The 19,035-nt window shown below is 47.1% G+C and overlaps 1 long non-coding RNA gene and 2 pseudogenes across 1 annotated transcript; 1 reads left to right on the top strand and 2 right to left on the bottom strand.

Moving 5' to 3' along the window:
• Window positions 1,292–2,258, bottom strand: Olfr546-ps1 (olfactory receptor 546, pseudogene 1; annotated as a pseudogene).
• Window positions 1,930–9,868, top strand: Gm8556 (annotated as a pseudogene).
• A 6,654-nt stretch (window positions 9,869–16,522) lies between these two features.
• Window positions 16,523–17,467, bottom strand: Gm38627. Its single transcript, XR_869852.1, has 2 exons — window positions 17,147–17,467; window positions 16,523–16,745 (listed from the first exon to the last, which is right to left on the bottom strand). It is a non-coding gene; the product is annotated as a predicted gene, 38627 (long non-coding RNA).
• Between the last annotated feature and the right edge of the window lie 1,568 nt (window positions 17,468–19,035).

Here is a 19,035-nt window from a genome sequence, read left to right as displayed (position 1 = left end):
AAGGGGCCCTTCCCCTCTTGATCACTAATTAAGAAAATGCCTTACAGCTGGATCTCGTGGAGGCACGTCCCCAACTGAAGCTCCTTTCTCTGTGATAACTCCAGCTTGTGTCAAGTTGACACAAAACTAGCCAGTACACCATCAGAGTGAAGTAATGCATTTTTAATTATCTCATTTTAGCTAGTCTAGATATCTTAAATGCTATGTTTTATACAATAAATATAATACAATTATTTGTCAACTACAATATTTTACTGAACATCTTTCTTATTGTGCTTTCATGTCATGACATCTTTAAGTCATGCTCAGAAGCAAGTATGAGAAAATGGCATGAGTCCAGCTGCGTCCTGTTGTGATCTGTAGCTGAGTAGCAGGGTGCCCTGGTTTGCCCTGGGCAGTTCTGGCTTACCTCTATGGTTCTGATGGAAATTGCAGAGTATTGTGATCCATGTCTATACTCCTAGTACTTGGGAGGCAGAGATTGGAGGATCAGAAGTTCAAGGCCAACCTTGGCTACACTGGGAGTGAAAGTCTAGCCTAATCTACATGAGAGAGAACATTTCCGAAAGGAAAAAAAAAACAGCTCTATGATCCTCTCCTATATGATATTATATTCAAATTGAAACAAACACACAGTTAACTTTCGAAAAGAGAAAAAAAAATCACTGTGACCCTGCCAAATGCACACCCAATGAAATGTGTGTCAAAAGCTAAAACAGGTCAGGAAAAAAGTAAAATTGAGGTTGGAAGGAGAACAAACCATGAAAGGTCATTCCCAGGTAACAGAAAAGTTGTAATGTGCTCATGGCGGTAAGCAGACACAGTTACAAGTGTTCTTTTTCATTTGTTTTCCTTTTTATTGGAAAAAGAAGAACACACAGAGAATGGTGGTGATCCTGGAGACACAAAGGACACAGTGAAAGGCATCTGTGATTCCTCAGATTGAAGTTATTCAGAGCACAGAACACACTACAAGGACCAGGGAGGCTTCTGCCATGGCTACACCTCACCCGATTCTCTATTCAAGGTTACGGGGGCGGGGGCGTAAGAGAGACTTAGCAAGACAGTCTGGTGTGCTTCTCCCCCTACAAGCAAAACAAGTGAACTGAGAAAGCCCCCAAAGACATTGCTGTTTTGTGACCAAGGACAGGCTTTGGAAGGAGCAAGTGCCCATTCTCCATGGATGAAATTCATCTAGAAATATCAACACCTGAGCTCATTTGCTTCCTGATGCTCACACTGGAATTCCCCTTGTATCAGAAAAAAAAGAAAAATTCTGCTTCAACATTAGTCACTTTTGCCTTGAAAGCAATACATGAACCACCTGATCCCAGATCTGTTTCATCTTGACCCCATAAATGATAGGCTTCAGCATCGGTGGAGTCAGAATACAGACATTGCCCAGAAGGACATGGCCATGATGGACAATGTGGTGTCCAAATCCCTGAGTAAGTGTGGTAAAGATTCCAAGAACTAGAAAAGAATGATGATGTAGACATGGAAGCCACAAGTGTTGAGAGCCTTGCGGCGAGCATCTTGGGAAATCATGCAGAAGATGGCACAGAGGATTAGCACATAGGAAATGAAAACTAGAATAATATCTAAGACCACTGTGGACATTAGGAAGGACAAAGAAACCATACTAGATGTTCTTCCAGATGCCATCACATCTGGATAGCCATGCTGTTGCAATTGAGACCCTCGGAGTCATTCTCAGACATAAGTTTTGGCAATGACAGCTCCACACAGCTTCCTTAGAGCCTTGAATATGTAAACTAAGTAAAACTGTATTTCTGAGGCTGCGTCTGGCTCCCACTCTCATAGTCATTGCATGCAGTACATTGAGCTCCATAGAGACAGCAATGGGGCAAGCAAGAGCCAGATGGGCATTGGGCGACTATGTGCCTCGAGGAGGAAAGTCAACTAAACATGGGACATCCTAAGAAGCCGAGAGGCAAAATGTCCTCATATGCATTCTTTGTGCAAACCTGCCGGGAGGAGCACAAGAAGAAGCACCCGGATGCTTCTGTCAACTTCTCAGAGTTCTCCAAGAAGTGCTCAGAGAGGTGGAAGACCATGTCTGCTAAAGAAAAGGGGAAATTTGAAGATATGGCAAAGGCTGACAAGGCTCATTATGAAAGAAAAATGAAAACCTACATCCCCCCCCCCAAAGGAGAGATCAAAAAGAAGTTCAAGGACCCCAATGCACCCAAGAGGCCTCCTTTGGCCTTCTTCTTGTTCTATTCTGAGTACTATCCCAAAATCAAAGGCGAGCATCCTGGCTTATCCATTGGTGATGTTGCAAAGAAACTAGGAGAGATGTGGAACAACACTGCAGCAGATGACAAGCAGCCCTATGAGAAGAAGGCTGCCAAGCTGAAGGAGAAGTATGAGAAGGATATTGCTGCCTACAGAGCTAAAGGAAAACCTGATGCAGCAAAAAAGGGGGTGGTCAAGGCTGAAAGGAGCAAGAAAAAGAAAAAAAGTGGAAGAGGAGGGAGAGGAGGAGGAGGAGGAAGAAGAAGGAGGAGGAGGAGGAGGAGGAGGAGGAGGAGAAGGAGAAGGAGAAGGAGATGATGATGATAATGATAATGATGAATAAGTTGGTTCTAGCGCAGTTATTTTTCTTGTCTATAAAGTATTTAACCCCCCTGTACACAACTCACTCCTTTTAAAGAAAAAAATTGAAATGTAAGGCTGTGTAAGATTTGTTTTTAAATTGTACAGTGTCTCTTTTTTTGTAGAGTTAACACACTACCAAATGTGTTTTTAGATAGCTCTGTCCTGGTGGTATTTTCAATAGCCACTAACCTTGCCTGGTATAGTCTGGGGGTTGTAAATTGGCATGGAAATTTAAAGCAGGTTCTTGTTGGTGCACAACACAAATTAGTTATATATGGGGACAGTAGTTTGGTTTGGGGGATTTGTTTTGTTTTGTTTTTTGGGGGTTTTTTCTTTTGGTTTTATTTTTGGGTTTTATTTTTTTTCATCTTCTGTTGTCTCTGATGCAACTTATATGAAGATAATTCTTCTGTTAACTGAATACCACTCTAATTGCAAAAAATGCAGCTGTTTTGTTGACTTTCTTAATGCTTCTAAGTAAGTACAATTTTTTATTAGTATTGTTGTCCTTTTCATAGGTCTGAAGTTTTCTTCTCGAAGGGAAGCTAGTCTTTTGCTTTTGCCCATTTTGGGTCTCATGGATTATTACAGTGTGTGTCTTTTCATATAGTTAGCTGGAAGAAAGTTCTTGTCCACACACCCTGCCATTGTGGTAGGGGTAACATTTTCATCCATAGTTGAAGAATCTCCTAAATTGTGATCAGTTGGATAAGAGATATTATATAACCTACTTGGCAAAGCAAGGAGTGATCAATCTATCACACTGTGGGATTATTAGAATCAAACGATCTGAAAATCTGTCCTTGAAGATAGATAGAAAAGTATGTTCTAATCCTGACACGAGGACTCTCCTTTAACTGCCATTACTGTGTAATGGCCGTTATATTTTGCAGTTTCCTCTACTAAAGAAGACCTGAGAATGTATCCCCAAAAGTGTGAGCTTAAAATACAAGACTGTCGTACTATTTGTTGACCTTGGTCCCAGTGAAGGCTATCACAAGAACACTGGCTGTAATGCCTTCACCCTTCTATCTAAATACGGATTGCTCAGGAAACTTAGCTGTTTAAAGGTATTTTTAATTAGTTGAGCCAACTTTTTTTGTTTTGTTTTGTTTTATTAGGTATTTATTTCATTTACATTTCCAATGCTATCCCAAAAGTCCCCCACCCGCTCCCCCACCCACTCCCCCACCCACCCACTCCCACTTCTTGGCCCTGACATTCCCCTGTACTGAGGCATATAAAGTTTGCACGACCAATGAGCCTCTCTTTCCACTGATGGCCGACTAGGCCATCTTCTGATACATATGCAGCTAGAGACACAAGCTCTGGGGGGTACTGGGTAGTTCATATTGTTGTTCCACCTATAGGATTGCAGATCCCTTTAGCTCCTTGGTTACTTTCTCTAGCTCCTCCGTTGGGGGCCTTGAGCCAACTTTTAAAATTATGCCACATTTAATATGAAGGGTATATTTTCCTATATTGTGGTTTGTCCCTTTATAAATCAGATACAAGGAAAGAGGATAAGCTTTGCATGTTAGTACCAGTTGTCCAATCCATTTGCTTTTTCTTTATAAAACCCAAACTCATTCATTAATCATGTTTAATCTGCTTAGTTTAGGGAACAACTTGGAAATTTTGTGGATTGGTTTTTTTTTTTTGAGATTATCGTTCTCTTAAAGTGCCAGTGTTTTAAAATAGCGCTCTTGTAATTTCACGCGCTTTTGTGATAGAGTGCTGGTATATAATTTTGACTTGGGTTCTTTACATTTGCGTTGTTAATGTAATTTGAGGAGGAATACTGAACATGAGTCCTGGATGATACTAATAAACTAAGAATTACAGAGGTTTTAAAAAAAACTATGTTTCTGCCTGGGACTCTTTCCATTGTCACCTCCTCTGCTCAAAAGAACTCATGCACAGACATGATGGCGCGGGCCTGCAATTTCAGCATAAAAACACTAAAAATCCATAAATCTAGTTTTACTTTTACCGAATGATACGATTAATGATATCATTAAGAGAACAATACAAATTGGGGGTTGAAATTATTGTAATAAGGATATTAAACAATGAAAACCCCTGTGGCAGTTTATAATGATGCAGGGGCAAAGTCTACAAAGCCATTGGCTGTGTTATACTGGATGTCTCCTGATTAAGGAACTCCTTGCATTGCAAATATTTCCAAATTATTAACCACTTTAAACCTCTTCAGTGTACTGTCCTAGACATGAAGCACTCGATGAGAACTTTAGAAAATACCAACAAATCGGAGTCCTAAACCACTGAATCAGAAACTCTACTGAGTTCTGGAGGTGCTCCGGTGACTCTCACGCACCTCCCTCTGCTTTCTCTGCCTTTTCAATCAGACCACACTTCCCTACTGTGAAAAAGAAAGAATAATCTCCAGTATGCACAAAGGAACACAAACAGGGGGAGCTTGGCAAGACCGTTCTCTTTGTATAAAGAGTGAACCACGACCCAGAGTGGGCTAGCAAGCATCTTTGGCCAAGACAGCTTCTTTGTTTTATCCCTGACGTTAATGGTGACTGTCTCTTACGACATTTGTGGATGTTGAACTTCACAATGAATCCTTGTCTGAATAACTACCTTTGGAAGAACAAAGGTGAGACATGCATATATGGCTTTGCCAAGGAAGACCCACCTAGGGAGGGGAAACCTGGACTCTCCACACTGCCTGCCTTAGTTCAGGCTCTCCCTATTCCAGTATCCGCAGGGCACTTCCACAAGCTGTAGAGACTCAGTATCAGGCCATTCAAGCTTCTACTCTCTACTATTCTCATGTTCTTCCAGGGTTGGCAGAAGGGATATTCCCTGCTAGAGTTACCACAGGAGTCTCAAATAGCATTTGGGGAGACCTTAGCAATGGGGATTCTGAGAAAGCAGGCTATAATATTGAGGGAAAGTAGGAAAAAGACTCCTGGCATCAAAGGGTTGGCAAGACCCATATGTGAAGTTATAACTGTAGACTCCCTACCAGAAGCAGGTCATGGTGTGCACAGGACCGGCTGTGGTGCTTCATTAACAGAGCCTGCAGGCTCCTGGGAGAATTCTGCCCAGTACAGAACCACCTAGGAAAGACTCTAGGGAAATGCCAGGGATGGAAGCCAGCCTTCCCAAAACAGTCTTTTCATGTGTTGCCTGCTCTGCCAGAGAAGGCACAGAGCCAGAACAAGCCGCAGAGATATTAGCTGTGGCAGGAACTGATCAATGGAAGCAGGGACCTCAGCCTGCCAGCTGCCAGAGTGTAGAGGCAGCCACGGTCCCAACAGGACTCAGCTCCCAGGAGCGGTGTGGAGAGCTTGTGCCAGGCAGAGAGGTGGAAATGCAAGAAGGGAGCAGTTTGCTGCTCTCCTCATGGGCCACCTGTGAGAGAAGTGCGTGGAAGCCTTGGGAGCCCCCTGGGAGCTAGGTTTGGCACTCACAACCCTCTCTGCAGGAAATGAGAAAGGTAATAGGCCTGCCAATTTGGCCACTTGAAAGACCAAGTGGCAAGAATGGAATTCCCCCTGCTTCCGGCTCGTCCCTCTGTCCAGGGGTGATCATCAGCACACAGCCATGTGCTATATAGCAACATTTCATTCAACACCAGACCACACACACAACAGTGGTCCCATAAGATTATAGGAACCAACAGTCCTGCTGCCGAGTGCATCCTATGATAAGGAGTACAGCCCACTACTCATACGAGATCCTGAGCTAATGAAACTGAGCTGTCAGTTGGATAAAGGCCTAACACATGCAGTCACATGCAGGAAGGACTGCATACTCATAATACCCAGGTAGTGCGCCACCAGGAAGGGTCCTGGAGGAGTGCCAGGAATAGAGGCACACGGTCTCTCCTCACACAAGCCTGCTCTGCCAGGGAAGGCTCTGTGCCAAGACAGGCCACAGGGAAATTAGCTGTGGCAGGAACTGGCCAAGGGAAACAGGGACCTCAGCGTGCCAGCTTCCAGAGTGCAGAGGCACCCACAGCCCAGCAGGACTCAGGTCATGGAAGTGGTATAGAGAGTTGTGCCAGGTATAGCAAAGGAGGCTTATGTATTAAATACAATATACTTTTAAACATGTGTATGTAGTCACGCGTGGCTACAGTATGGGTGGAGGTCAAGGTGTGGCCACAGCCTTGTGTGAAGGTCAAGGACAACCTTGGCTATCAATGGACTAGCCAGCACAGAAGCCTTCAGAAACTGTCCTGCCTCCGCCTCCTATCCAAGATTCCATAGAAGCCCTGGAGTTCAGACGTGCTCTGACCCCAGTAATCTTACATTAATTTCAGGGAACTCCTGATAGAAGAAACTAATTTAAGCAGTACTCAGCATCACACCTACAGTTATGCTTTAGCATAACTCTGGGTTGCATCTGGGATTCTCCAGTGCTTGACTTCATACCACACTCTGCTCAGCATGGCCTTGGAGCAGTAAGAGATACAGCTGGGGTATACCCGACTATACCAACCACCTAAGCTTCCGTAAGTACACTGCAATATTCACACAGCAGTGAAACCGCCTTAAAGAGAAATGTCTTGACATACAGCCCCATTGTCAAGCAAGTTGTGCTTGTACCACACAGATGACACACACAGTGCACAGTGGAGGAGAGAGTTGCCACAGGCACAGGTAAGAGTGATCTGAGGATGACAGAGATACATTAAAAATACAGAGTCAAGTTCCTCTGTAAATCAGCATCCCACACCCTGAGGCTGGCCAGCACATTCAAAAGGAAATTGGAAACAGCTCAGAAAAATAACAGTATTTTGAAGAAACAAAGGTAATGAATGGAAAGAGGGCTTTGCATAGCAGCAAAGGTTCCCTACCCTGCTCCCATAGGTAGGAACACCAAAGGGCAAAGAACTCAGGACCCTTAACTTTCACTGGATTAAACTCTTGGTTTTTTAAATAAAAGACAAGGTTACAGGGCCAGATTGCCAAGCCCTATGTCCAGATCGAGCTAAAACTAATCAGGCTCAAAATGGCTACACAAAGGACAAAAGAAAAGTGTGAACGGGAGAAAACCGCATCCGGTGAAATGTCCTTTGTAAATCATCCAAATCAACTCTGATGTCAGACACTCTGTCAGAGCAAAATCACATCTGCTCTTAATTAACCCTGATTCCGGAAAGCGACAGCTGAACTATAGATAAGACCTCAGTGAGGGGTCTGTAACAGTTTCCCGGTTTCTCTGACCCTTCACTGCAGCCGGTAGGCATCTGATGGATAACTGAGGCAGATAAAAGCTGGCCACTTCTGTCTTTATACTGTGTCTGTCCCTGTACTCTCTTAACACTTGTGAGTCAGACCCTGCTCAACTCTGCATGTAGACATGTCGATCACTTAAAATGTTTATTTTCCCAGATGAGAATGCTAGCACACACATTTAATTCCAGCACTCAGGAAGGAGTCAGAGGCAGGTGAATCTCTGTGTTCAAGACCAGCCTGGTCTACAAATTGAATTCCAGGACAGCCAGGGCTACACAGAGAAACCCTGTCTTGAAAAACCGAAAGAAAACTTTTTTCCAAAATTGTAATTTAGAGTTATCTTAATCTGTTTGCTGTTTCGAGCTTCGTATGTGTTTATTGGCAACTGAAGGACATACAGTTTGATCATATGGCCCATACCAAACCTGAGGCTACTATCCCTGTACATGGCAATGAACTGCTCAGCAGTTCTGGTTTCAGTTGGAACTGTAAGCCTGCAAACCCTCAGGCCAGATTGTACCCAGGAAGGAAAGCACCTCCACTGTGCCCATGAGCAATGGGAAATTAGCAAGCATTATTCTACCCCACCTCCAGATCAATAAAGGCTTACTGCCCTTGATCTGTGAGCAGCCTGATACCTGCCTCCAGTAAACTGAAGTCAGGCAACTGGAGCTGGTGGCTCAGGAAAGGAGCCTTGCCCAGCTCCACAATAAATGCCTGAGTCTCACTTCTACTGTTCCCACAGACCAGTAACTTCCTCTTTTTCTGCAAACTCAGAATAGGGCGCTCACCAGGCATTTAATCTGCCAGCACCCGAGTCTTGAAATACTCAGCCTCCAAAACTGTGAGAGATGAATGATAGTGAGCCACTGGGTTTGTCGTGGCCAGCAGAGCAGACGAGGTGCTATCCTCAGACAGACATTATCCCTCCCCAACCCAGTCTGACAGAAGCACAGACATTGAAATCCCTGCGTGGTGGACTTCAGGTCTGAGATTAGCTTGTAGCACTATTGCTTTCTAGTCCGAAGGGACAAAGACACCGAACTGGGGGGAGAGGGACAGCTCTGCGGTAGATCCACACCCTGCACTGTAGAGAACAGAAAGACACAGGAAGCACTACCCTATGAGTGTTGATCCTAGCAAGTGAGTTCCAGAGAATTTAGCCCCTTTTCAGAGTCATGGCCATCCCAAGTAGGCCTGGGTTCTCTGATGGGGCTAACAATGCCAAATACAGGTTTAAAGACTGGAGGAGGGAAGGGGGGAGAAGGGGTGTAGAGGTTGGGCTTTTGTTTCTTGTTGATTTGGTTGTTGTTTTGTCAGCGGTGGGGGTCGTTTAGTTGGTTGGTTTTGGTTTGGTTTTGCTTGTTTATTGATGCCAGATCTCCTGTATCCCAGGCTAGTATCAAACTTGCTGTGTAGTCAGGGTTGACTTTGAACTTCTGATCTACCTCCACCTCTGCATTGCAAGCACGTGCCTCCACACCCTAATATGTGATCTTTTGACATCCTAATTTTAATTTTCCCTTGGTAAGGAGAAGAGAAAGATTAACTGGATTTAAGCTAGAACACAGCTGAGCATTGAGAAACACAGCCTGCTGCCAAGTAATAAATAAAGCTGAAAAAGTGAGGTGCCCGGGCATGTTCACCCAACATCAGCTTTCCCTACTGCTCCATCAGCCCCCGCCTGGTTCCAAGTTTATCGAGTTTATTTTAAAAGCTTAGAGAGAAGAATCGGGAACGATGTTTGGTCGTGGAGGAAACTGAGCGCACGGGTGTCTTCCAGTTTCGCGCTCACCCTACAGGCTCGTTCCGTGGACTCGGGCGCCCCCACGCGGCGGCACGCACAAGCCTCGGGCGCCCGGGTCCTGGTGACAGAGCCACCAGGCACCGCGCTCCCAGCTCACAGCCTTCGGCCGCCCTCAACCCCGCCGCTTCCCACGGGCCTCGTCAGAGCATGGGGACTTAATGTTTACGAGATCGCCAGGCTCCCGCGGGCCGCTGTGGCGACAGCCAGCCCGCGGCGCTAACGAGCCCCAGCGGAGCGCCGCGGAGGCCCGGCTTTGGCAACCTGGCGCAAGCCTGCCGTGGCCGCCTGCAAGCAAGCTCCCAGTGCCACCCACGGAAGCCGAGGTCGCCACAGCCACACCAACGAGTGGCCAGGGAGACCGAATCTAGGGTTTCCGGTGTTTTGCTGGCCCGATCTCCAGATCCACCCCTCCCGGTCCATTCAAAAGCCTTGACCACTGAACCCTAGACCCTGGCCCAGTAATCTCTCCCCAGTGACCAGTGGTCAGGCGGAAAAAGGAGAGAGAGTAATCATTATATCTCATCCTGGGGTGTGTTCAACTTATTCTCCAAACTGACAGCGCTGGGGGTCACCTACTAACTTCTGGGCAAGAGCCACACATCAGAATGAGGATCAATCATGACTTGTCCCCAGAAGAGAGTGAAAGGCTCACATTTACAGTCTGTGTGCCAGGAACTGTGAAACTACTTACATTAATTTCCTCAGTCCTAACAACACTGCGATAGGCCCTGTTGTACATACACAGTTGTTCGCATTTCAGAGAAGGAAACTGAGACCTAAGCCCACATGGTGACCCTGAGACCCAGAGACCGATTGAGGCAAAACAAAAGCTCTCCGAGCTTGGCTCGGTTAAAGACCATCCTCCACTACGTAATCAGTTACAGTAGAGGCTAGCCTGGGCTATGTGAGACCCTGCCTCAATTTTTTTTAAGGTGAAGAGAGCCTTGCATTTTTCCTAAGTATCTTCCAGGACACACACACACACACACACACACACACACACATATACGCACGCACGCACGCACGCACGCACTACACAGGAAAAAGCTCCATGGCCCTGCAAGTTGAGAACCACTTACTTAAGCTACCCTCCTCAGCTTTGGGGAGTAGTAGCTGACAATTTCTTTTAATCAGTTGGAGTCTTTCCGAGGGGGACAGATGTTTCTCTTGGTTTAAGTCTGGGTTTTGATGCTTACCATAGCAGAACTTCCTCTTTCAACATACACTAGCATCCTGTGGCACTGTCTGACGGAGTATACTTTGGGATACGTCTCAAATGTTCATAATGACAACATTTTCTGGCCATTTTCCTGTGCACTAAGCACCATCGCATGTGCCAATCTACCCCTTAAAACTCCCTGGATAACTTGGGGGGAGAGAGAAAAATTCAGAGCTGAGAATGCTATGGGTGGTAACGAAAAGCTTCCGGGCTGAGGGCTGGGGGCATTGCCACACTTGCCTGCTACTGTCATTCTCCCATTTTGCAGAATGAAACTGATGTGCAGAGCCATGACATCACTTTCTCTAGGTCATAGTCACGCTAGTGAGTGGACCGGGACTCAGGCATGGTGTGGCCAGGCCTGTGCTGGTACTTAGGACAGCCTCCATGCTGCCCCTCCACCGTACTTGCAGGGTTAGGGTCCTCATCTCAGGGCTGAGTCCTCATGAAAGCTAGTTTTCTGTGAGAGGGTCTCTTCTCCTTCAAGGGCCTCCCCCTTCTACCTGTCCGTCAAAACCACCATCACAGACACCCCCGTAGGTGAAGAAATGGGCACAAGATTTGAGTTTAAACAACTCCTTGTTGGATTCTGGCACCACTGTTTACAGTCTGGTTGACTTTAGGCAGCTAATTTGGCCATCAGTTGCACTGAGGAGAATCTAAGCAACCTCTGCTACCTTATGGGACCTGAGGTGGACTGAGGTCATCATTGTGAGAACTCAGTAAACCCTGTTTCACACCTTTCATACTTCACTCTGGGAACTCTTCCCTGACTGTCTCCACCCCATCTCTCTACAGGGGGCTTGAGGCTCCTCTGCTAAGGGAGTACCCCACCTCAGCTTGCCACACCCTTGATCCTGAAATAATGGCCCTGTGTATCTGAATCCTCCAGTAAAAAATACCTCCAAGGGCCAGCCTGTTCACTGCTGTATCTGCAGGGCCTAGTACCACCAACATTGGCACACAGTAGGATTTCACTTGATGCCTGGTGGATCAGTGGCTGGATCCTAGCAACTGGAAATATGGTTATTGAAAACCCACCATGCCAAGGCCCAGTTCCAGCATTCCACATGGACCCTAACTCATTTAATAAAACTAGCATCTGAGAGGAATGCTAATATTTTCTTATTTGGAGAAAGAGAGGCACGGGAATGTACCCAATAAATAATGGAGAAAGGACGTATGCCCGGTTTCGCTTTGGAGGCTGCAAATGGGTACACAGATGAATGCCTGCCTAGCTTCACTGAGATGGGCAGCCATGCAAGTCTTGCCTCTCCTGTATCTCCTCCCATCTGTGCAGTGAGGGATGGACCTGGTTACAGACGGGGCCCTTGGTTTTCTGGAGGCTTAGGGAACATTGGGAGAATAAAAAGAGACACTTGGGCTAAAGGAGACCTTAAAACAGCACAGTCACTAGGTCAACCCAGCTTGAAGCAGAGAGTGCAATGGCCAGCAGGGCAGGAAGCCCACACCCGTGATTATGAGCACCCAGGTCAGAGCTGGCTCTAGTTCAGTTTATCTGCAGCAAAGAAAGGTCAGAGTCAAGGTCACAGCAGGGCTAAGGACAATAACAACCACTGCTAAATAACCAGCTCTTCAGTGTGTGTGATGTCATCTGGTCCTCACGTCAACTCTGTGACTGTTATTGCTAAGAATGATGGTCTGAGAGGCCTGAGCCTGCACCAGAGTCACATGTGGTCACTGTTGATTGATAGATCCACTAAGATCTTTCACACACTAAAAATCACTCTATCTCTTTAAGCCGAGAGGAGGCAGGGCCCAAGGGTCATGCCTGCGCAACTGGCAGGCAAGTAAGAGAAGTAGCCACTTTGCTCATTAAAAGTTTGGCCAGGCAAGCAAAGTGGGCACCTGGGGCAGATGGGACTCCCTGAGATGCAGGCCTCAGCTGGACCAGGCATTAGGCCCAGGCTGCTGTAATTGGGCCCCAGGTGCCCTGCTGAGTCTGTGTCCTCATGGGGAGACTAAAGGAGACACCAAGGTCCAGTTCATTATGGCTTAATTAGTGGTAAATCACTTGGCAGCCTCGGGGACACTGCAACGAGCTCAGAGCGAGAAAAGTTTGAGCCCTCGAAACTTCTTCCCATGCGGCCCACAACTTTCTTTGCTGCAGATAAAACTTTTCCCAAGCCCGAGGGACACTAAGTCCCCATTGATGCCCAGGTTTCTCTAGGTTGCTCAAGCCCAGTGTGCCATCAGAGGTTGGCCTAAGACCCAGCTACTGCCTGGCCATCTGGGGCACTGCTGGCTCCTCAGGCCTCGGGCTGGCCTCAACTTGGTGAGAGATGCCCTGGCTTTGTCCCCCATCCTGTCTTGGGACACATACAAGGTCAAGCACCACAACACTGGAACATGGTCTCATTGCCACCCGGATGATGGTCCCTCCACTCCCAGGGCAGGTCACAAGTGCTCCCCCACCACCTGAGCCTCATTTCCTTCTCACAGCAGCCACAGGAGGGAAGGAGGGAGGGAGGCTGATGTAGAGATGATGCCAGTGACAAATGGCCACTGTTTCAGAAGCAAACATCTTACATACTTGCAACTCATCCACGAGGCAGACACTCTCACCTCTACGTCCAGATAAATAAGCCAAGCCCCAGACACTCCCCGATTGCCCACCTCCTGCAACTGCCCCCTCGTAGAGAATGGTAGCTTTGGACTGAGACAAGTTGGGGCTCAATCTTAACTCTGCTGCTACCTGTGTAAATGCACATAAGATACGTGTTTAGCTTCTCTGAACCTCCGTTTATAAATGGGAAGGGGGCTTTTAAGCACATGTACTACAAAAAAATTATGCGAGTAAAGGCAGTGTCTATAAAACACCTGTCATAGGCCGAGCCCAAGGTAAACTTTTATTGACTGTGGTTAGCACTGTGTTGTATTTTAATAAAATGGGGTGCGGGGAGTGGTGGACCACAACATTTGATGCCAGTAATTCTGAAAATATCTTTTCTCCCTTGAACTGTGTCAGGTTAGGTAGCAGGTCCTGGGTTTTGGTTCTGCAGGTTCTGGGTTAGAGGCTCGCCTTGCTCTGTTCAGGCAGGCGCGGAGTCTCATGAAGTCTTAGACTGGGCAATAGGCCCAGCACCCCAGCTCTTGCTGGGGTAGGGATGGCATCAATGTGAAATGTCACAGTCTCCCTGGAGCACAGTGCCTGCTCCAAAAGGCTGATGTGAGAACAGAGTTGTGAGATCTGCATCGAGATGAGCAGGCTCTGCACATGCTAGGGCTGAGTAGAATTATCCGGTACTGTCCCAAACACGAGACAACTGTGGTTCCAAAGGCCAGGGCACCCATCTGGCAGTCACCAAGCCCAGAGTAAAACCCAGGGCTTCCCTGCCCAGAGAATATTGGAGGAGGTTAGCAGGAAGTTTCCTTAGCAGCTACACATCACTTCACCCTGAAGGGGCTCTGACACCCACTGAATGGCGCCAAGAGTAAGGTAGCACACACAGGGCAGAGAAAGGAAGGTCTGGGGACAGACAGAGGGAGTAGGGGTGGCAGGATCTGTCTTCTGTATCCTCGTGTTTCACTTTGCTCTCTCTTGCCTCCACACAAGCATTTAACTCCAGATAAGCCCCAAACTGAAAAGAAGCAAAGCGCTCACTATGCAATACAACTTAAAATGCACCCCATGGCCCTTCTTCAGGCAAGGGCTCACCCTCTCTGTGAGGGAGAAAACTCTCACATGCCTCCACAGACCTTTGGGGAAGGGATGAGCTCAGTCACCCCGATCTACACGATGGACATCCAAGCTAGGACCAGAACTGAGGACCGAGGACTTAGGTCTCTGCTGACTGACAGACCTGTGCTCAGGGGCGGCAGAGAGAAGCTGGACCTGGAACCTTCTCGGGACCCCTGAATCATCAGTGGGCTCGCGCTTCCCACTTGCTTTGTTGACCTTCTTGTGAGCCTCTACCAGGACCAACCTTGCAGAATGAGTGGGGATTCTCAGGGAGTAGGGAGTTTAGGATCCAGATGGGAGAGCGTGTTAATTGCCTTGCTTGATGCTGTGAAGAAATCCCTGGCAGAAGCAACTTAAGGGGGTAAGGATACTTGGTTTCAGAAGGCAAAGTTCACCAAGGTAGGAAAGGCTTGCCAGTGACGCATATGTGGGCAGCAGGAGCTTACAGTACCACTCCTCACAACAGCCCAGAAGTAGGCGTGAAGCCAATAGCACAGAATTAGGCTTAACTTTCAAAGTCCTACCCTTAGCAGCCTGTGTCCACCATCTAGGCCCCAGGTCCTTTCCTAAACAGCCACCAGCTGATGACCAAATGTCCAAACACAGGATCCTGTGAGGCCCTTCACATTCAGATCATAGGAGAACAATCGACCAAAGTTGGTCCAAAATCCCTCCAGAGAAGACTGTCTGGAGCTCAGAGAAGCCAGAGTACCCAACACTATTAAACATGGAAACTGATATTGATAGGGTTTAGAGCCAAATGGTCCAGGTTCAAACCCCAACTCTGCTGCCTCCTGGTTGTGTGTCCACAGAAAAGGCCTCACCTGTCTCCTCTTCTGTGAGTTAGCAATGGGGTCAAGACAGGGTTGTTGTAAGATCAGTGACAGTGTCTCAGCCATTGTTTATAGATTTCACACTGTAACACACACACACACACACACACACACACACACATGCAAGCTATGACCTCATTTGACCCTGCACATACACCTAAACTACACCTAATCTACAGGGGGCTCAGTAAGTCTGGTGGAGGGAACAAAGGGGACAGAAGAGGGGTGAAGTTGATGCTATCATTGTGCTTGTTCATCAGAAGAGCATTCTGAGTCTCAAAGTGGGAAAAATAACTTCCCAGCTTCTCAGAACCAGAACAGAACCGGGTGCCCTGCTCTGTGACCTGAGACTGGAATGGCCTGAGAGTCCTTTAGAGGGTGTGTAAAAGGGTAGAAGGGAAGTCTAGCAATGAGAGGACTCTACACCAGCCCTGCCAGGCTCAGACAGCCCAGGCACAGTCCTTTCCAGCACAGACAGTGGGGAGCAGTTACCTTGTGGAGTGTGGTGCTTGGGTGCCACCTTGTGACATTTCTGAGAAGTGCAGTCTGTAACTGATCAGACACGGAGACCTCTGGCTGCAAAGGTCCCACAAGAGGCTACTGGTCTTCTGGTCCACAGATCCTGGGGAAGGCTCCGGGGCCAGACTGGATTGGAAAGAACAGGCCACTCCAGAAGCTTTGCCTGGAAATCAAAGATCCCCACAACCAAATCATCTTTCAGACTGGGAGGAACTGGGATGCGACAACTGGGGTTCCTTTCCATCAGGACCCAAAACCTCAGGCCAGCCTCACCTGGCCTACCGTAACACACAGCCATATCACACTATTTTTTGATATGGCTTACAGTCCCTCCGCTTACAGTCTGAGGTCTTCAACACAATGTCTGATCTGGGGGGGAGGGTACTCAGCCCAAAGCACCATGCAAGGATTAGTTTGCATCCTTTCTTTCTGTACGAGACCCACAGGAGGGTAGGCCCTGCTCCACATTATCCTGCAAGGTCTTGGCAGGTGGGCCCAGCAACCAGACCTGCAGACTTAACTTCAGGCTTAAAAATTCTCAGTAAATTCTCTCTCCCACACAACGTTCAACCACCCATTGAAAGACAAAACAGCAGAGACTACTGTGATTGGCATGCGTTTATTCAGCCCAATTCCTGTTCTCATGGGTTCCACAGTGCTCTCATTCGTTCCCATAGAGCGACCTCCATCCACCCTGGGCCCGCCCAGGCCAGGGGTCTTAGAATGGGATCAGCCACATCAGAAGCAGACTTGATTCTGAGTCCCAGTTAATACTTACTAGAACAGAGTCCTGGCCAAGGGCAAGCTCTGTCGTACATTGCATCTGGAAGAGGTTTGATAATCATTACTTTACAGAGATTTGTGAGGCTCCAATGACCTACAACATCCAGGGTTTAAACAGTGAGGTCGGAACACTGGAGAGGATCCGTGCAACTGAGCTGGCTCCTTCTTGGCAAGGTGCTGCTAACCTTTCCCTTAGTAAATTTCACAGCTTTTTTTTTTTAAGATTTATTTATTTATTTTATTATGTGAGTACATTGTTTCAGACAAAGCAGAAGAGGGCATCGGATCCTATTACAGATGGTTGTGAGCCACCATGTGGGTGCTGGGAATTGAACTCTGGGCCTCTGGAAGAGCAGTCAGTGCTCTTAACCACTGAGCCATCTCTCCAGTCATCACAGCTTTATTTTTAAGACAGGATCTCACTATGCAGTTCTGACTCACCTTGAACTCAATATGTAGACCAGGCTGGCCTTGAACTCATGGAGATCCACTCACCTCTGTCAGTCGAGTGCTGTAATTAAAGGCATGTCCTGAATAAAGTGAAGGAATGTTAGACCAATGTTTGTTTGTTTTTTTTTTTATTTTAGCACTCTTTAGCAAATTCTTAGTCATGTCCCATGATTCCACAGTTATACTACATTATTTAATAGCTGTGAAATGCCATATAGAAATAATTTGTTTAAATACTTTTCATTTATAATACTTTTATTACTTCTTGCAGAATTTCATTCCATGTATTTTGGTTTGGTTTGGTTTGGTTTGGTTTGGTTTGGTTTGGTTTGGTTTGGTTTGGTTTGGTTTGGTTTGGTTTTCTGGTGTTTCTTTGTATAGCTCTGGCTATCCTGGAACTCAACCTGTAAAATAGGCTGTCCTAGAACTCATAGATCCGCCTACTTCCACCTCTGAGTGCTAGGATTAAGGCATGTACCCCATGCAGGGCTTCAAACAACATATTTTGATCATATTCACCCCTAACTCCTCCACCTAACTCCTCCCCCAACTCCTCTCAGATCCACCATGATTTCCTTACGACACCTTCATCTTCATACCCTTTCTTTTCTTTTAATTAATCTATTGACTCCAACTTGTATTGTCCACATATTCCTGGGTGTGTGGACCATCCACTGGATACCATTGGCCCATCAGAGCTCACAACCTTAAAGAAAACTGACATCCTCTTCCCCAGAAGCCCTTGCCCCGCCATGCTGGAATATTGGCCTGCTTGGCCTTGTGTGATCCTGTGCAGCATCGTTTCACTCCACAGACCAAGGTTTTAAAGTCCAGATAATAGAAATGTCCTCCCCCTGGGGCTGGGTCACACACACACGCGCACGCACACACACACACAGAGAGAGAGAGAGAGAGAGAGAGAGAGAGAGAGATGAGCAGTGGTGGCACACGCCTTTAATCCCAGCACTTGGGAGGCAGAGGCAGGCGGATTTCTGAGTTCGAGGCCAGCATGGTCTACAGAGTGAGTTCCAGGACAGCCAGAGCTACACAGAAAAACCCTGTCTTGAAAAAAAAAAAGAAGAAAAAGAAGAAAAGAGACAGACAGAGACAGACAGAGACAGAGAGACAGAGACATAGAGAGACAGACAGACAGAGAGTGCTTTGGGGAGTGGGATCAAAGAGAATTCTGGAGGGGCACCCCCTATGCACAGTGTGTGACATCCATAGCCCAGATCTATGCTCCACCTCCCTCTGTCCAGGCCCCTCTATCCAAAGCAATGTTGAGCCCTCAAGCTTGTCTGCCCTCTCTGACTGGGACAAGATTTGAAGGAAGACCGTCTCTTGGGCAATTTGCCTACAGCCTAGGAGGCTTCCTCTGTCCCTTTCCTGAAGGCTGGAGGGAACAGTGGATCTGCCAGAGGGACCAACAGTTATTTTAAGACTGTGCCCAGCACCGGTGGAGACGTTAGACTAAGAGAATATGGTGAGCAAGAGGAGGGAACCTTGTGTGTAGGAGAAGCTACCTAGCATCTAGGGGACAGAAGGTATGTCCTGTGCCCTGGCACCTAGGGTGGGCACCAGAGACTGCTGGGCCAGGAGATGAAGTCTGGCCTACCTTTGTCACTAAGGACGCAGTCCCCCTGCTCAGAGCCTCAGCTCTCAGGTGCACTGGGGTGCAGTGGGTGACATAATCCTCTCCACAGTGTACTGTAGAACTTGTTAGCTGAGGAACGTGATGAGACTTTTCATTACAGTCTGGTCAGGCACTGAAAACATTACAAGTGTGGTCTAATCTAATCCAGCAGAGTCAAACATCTCAGTGGATAAAGTGCTGAGAAAGGCTGAGTTCAGATATCCAGAAGCAATGGTTTTGTTTTTTA

This window comes from Mus musculus, chromosome 7 (assembly GCF_000001635.26).
Source record: "Mus musculus strain C57BL/6J chromosome 7, GRCm38.p6 C57BL/6J".
NCBI lineage: Eukaryota > Metazoa > Chordata > Mammalia > Rodentia > Muridae > Mus > Mus musculus.
The sequence above is the reverse complement of the archived record's forward strand: the minus strand, read 5'-3'. Positions and strand labels throughout refer to the sequence as shown.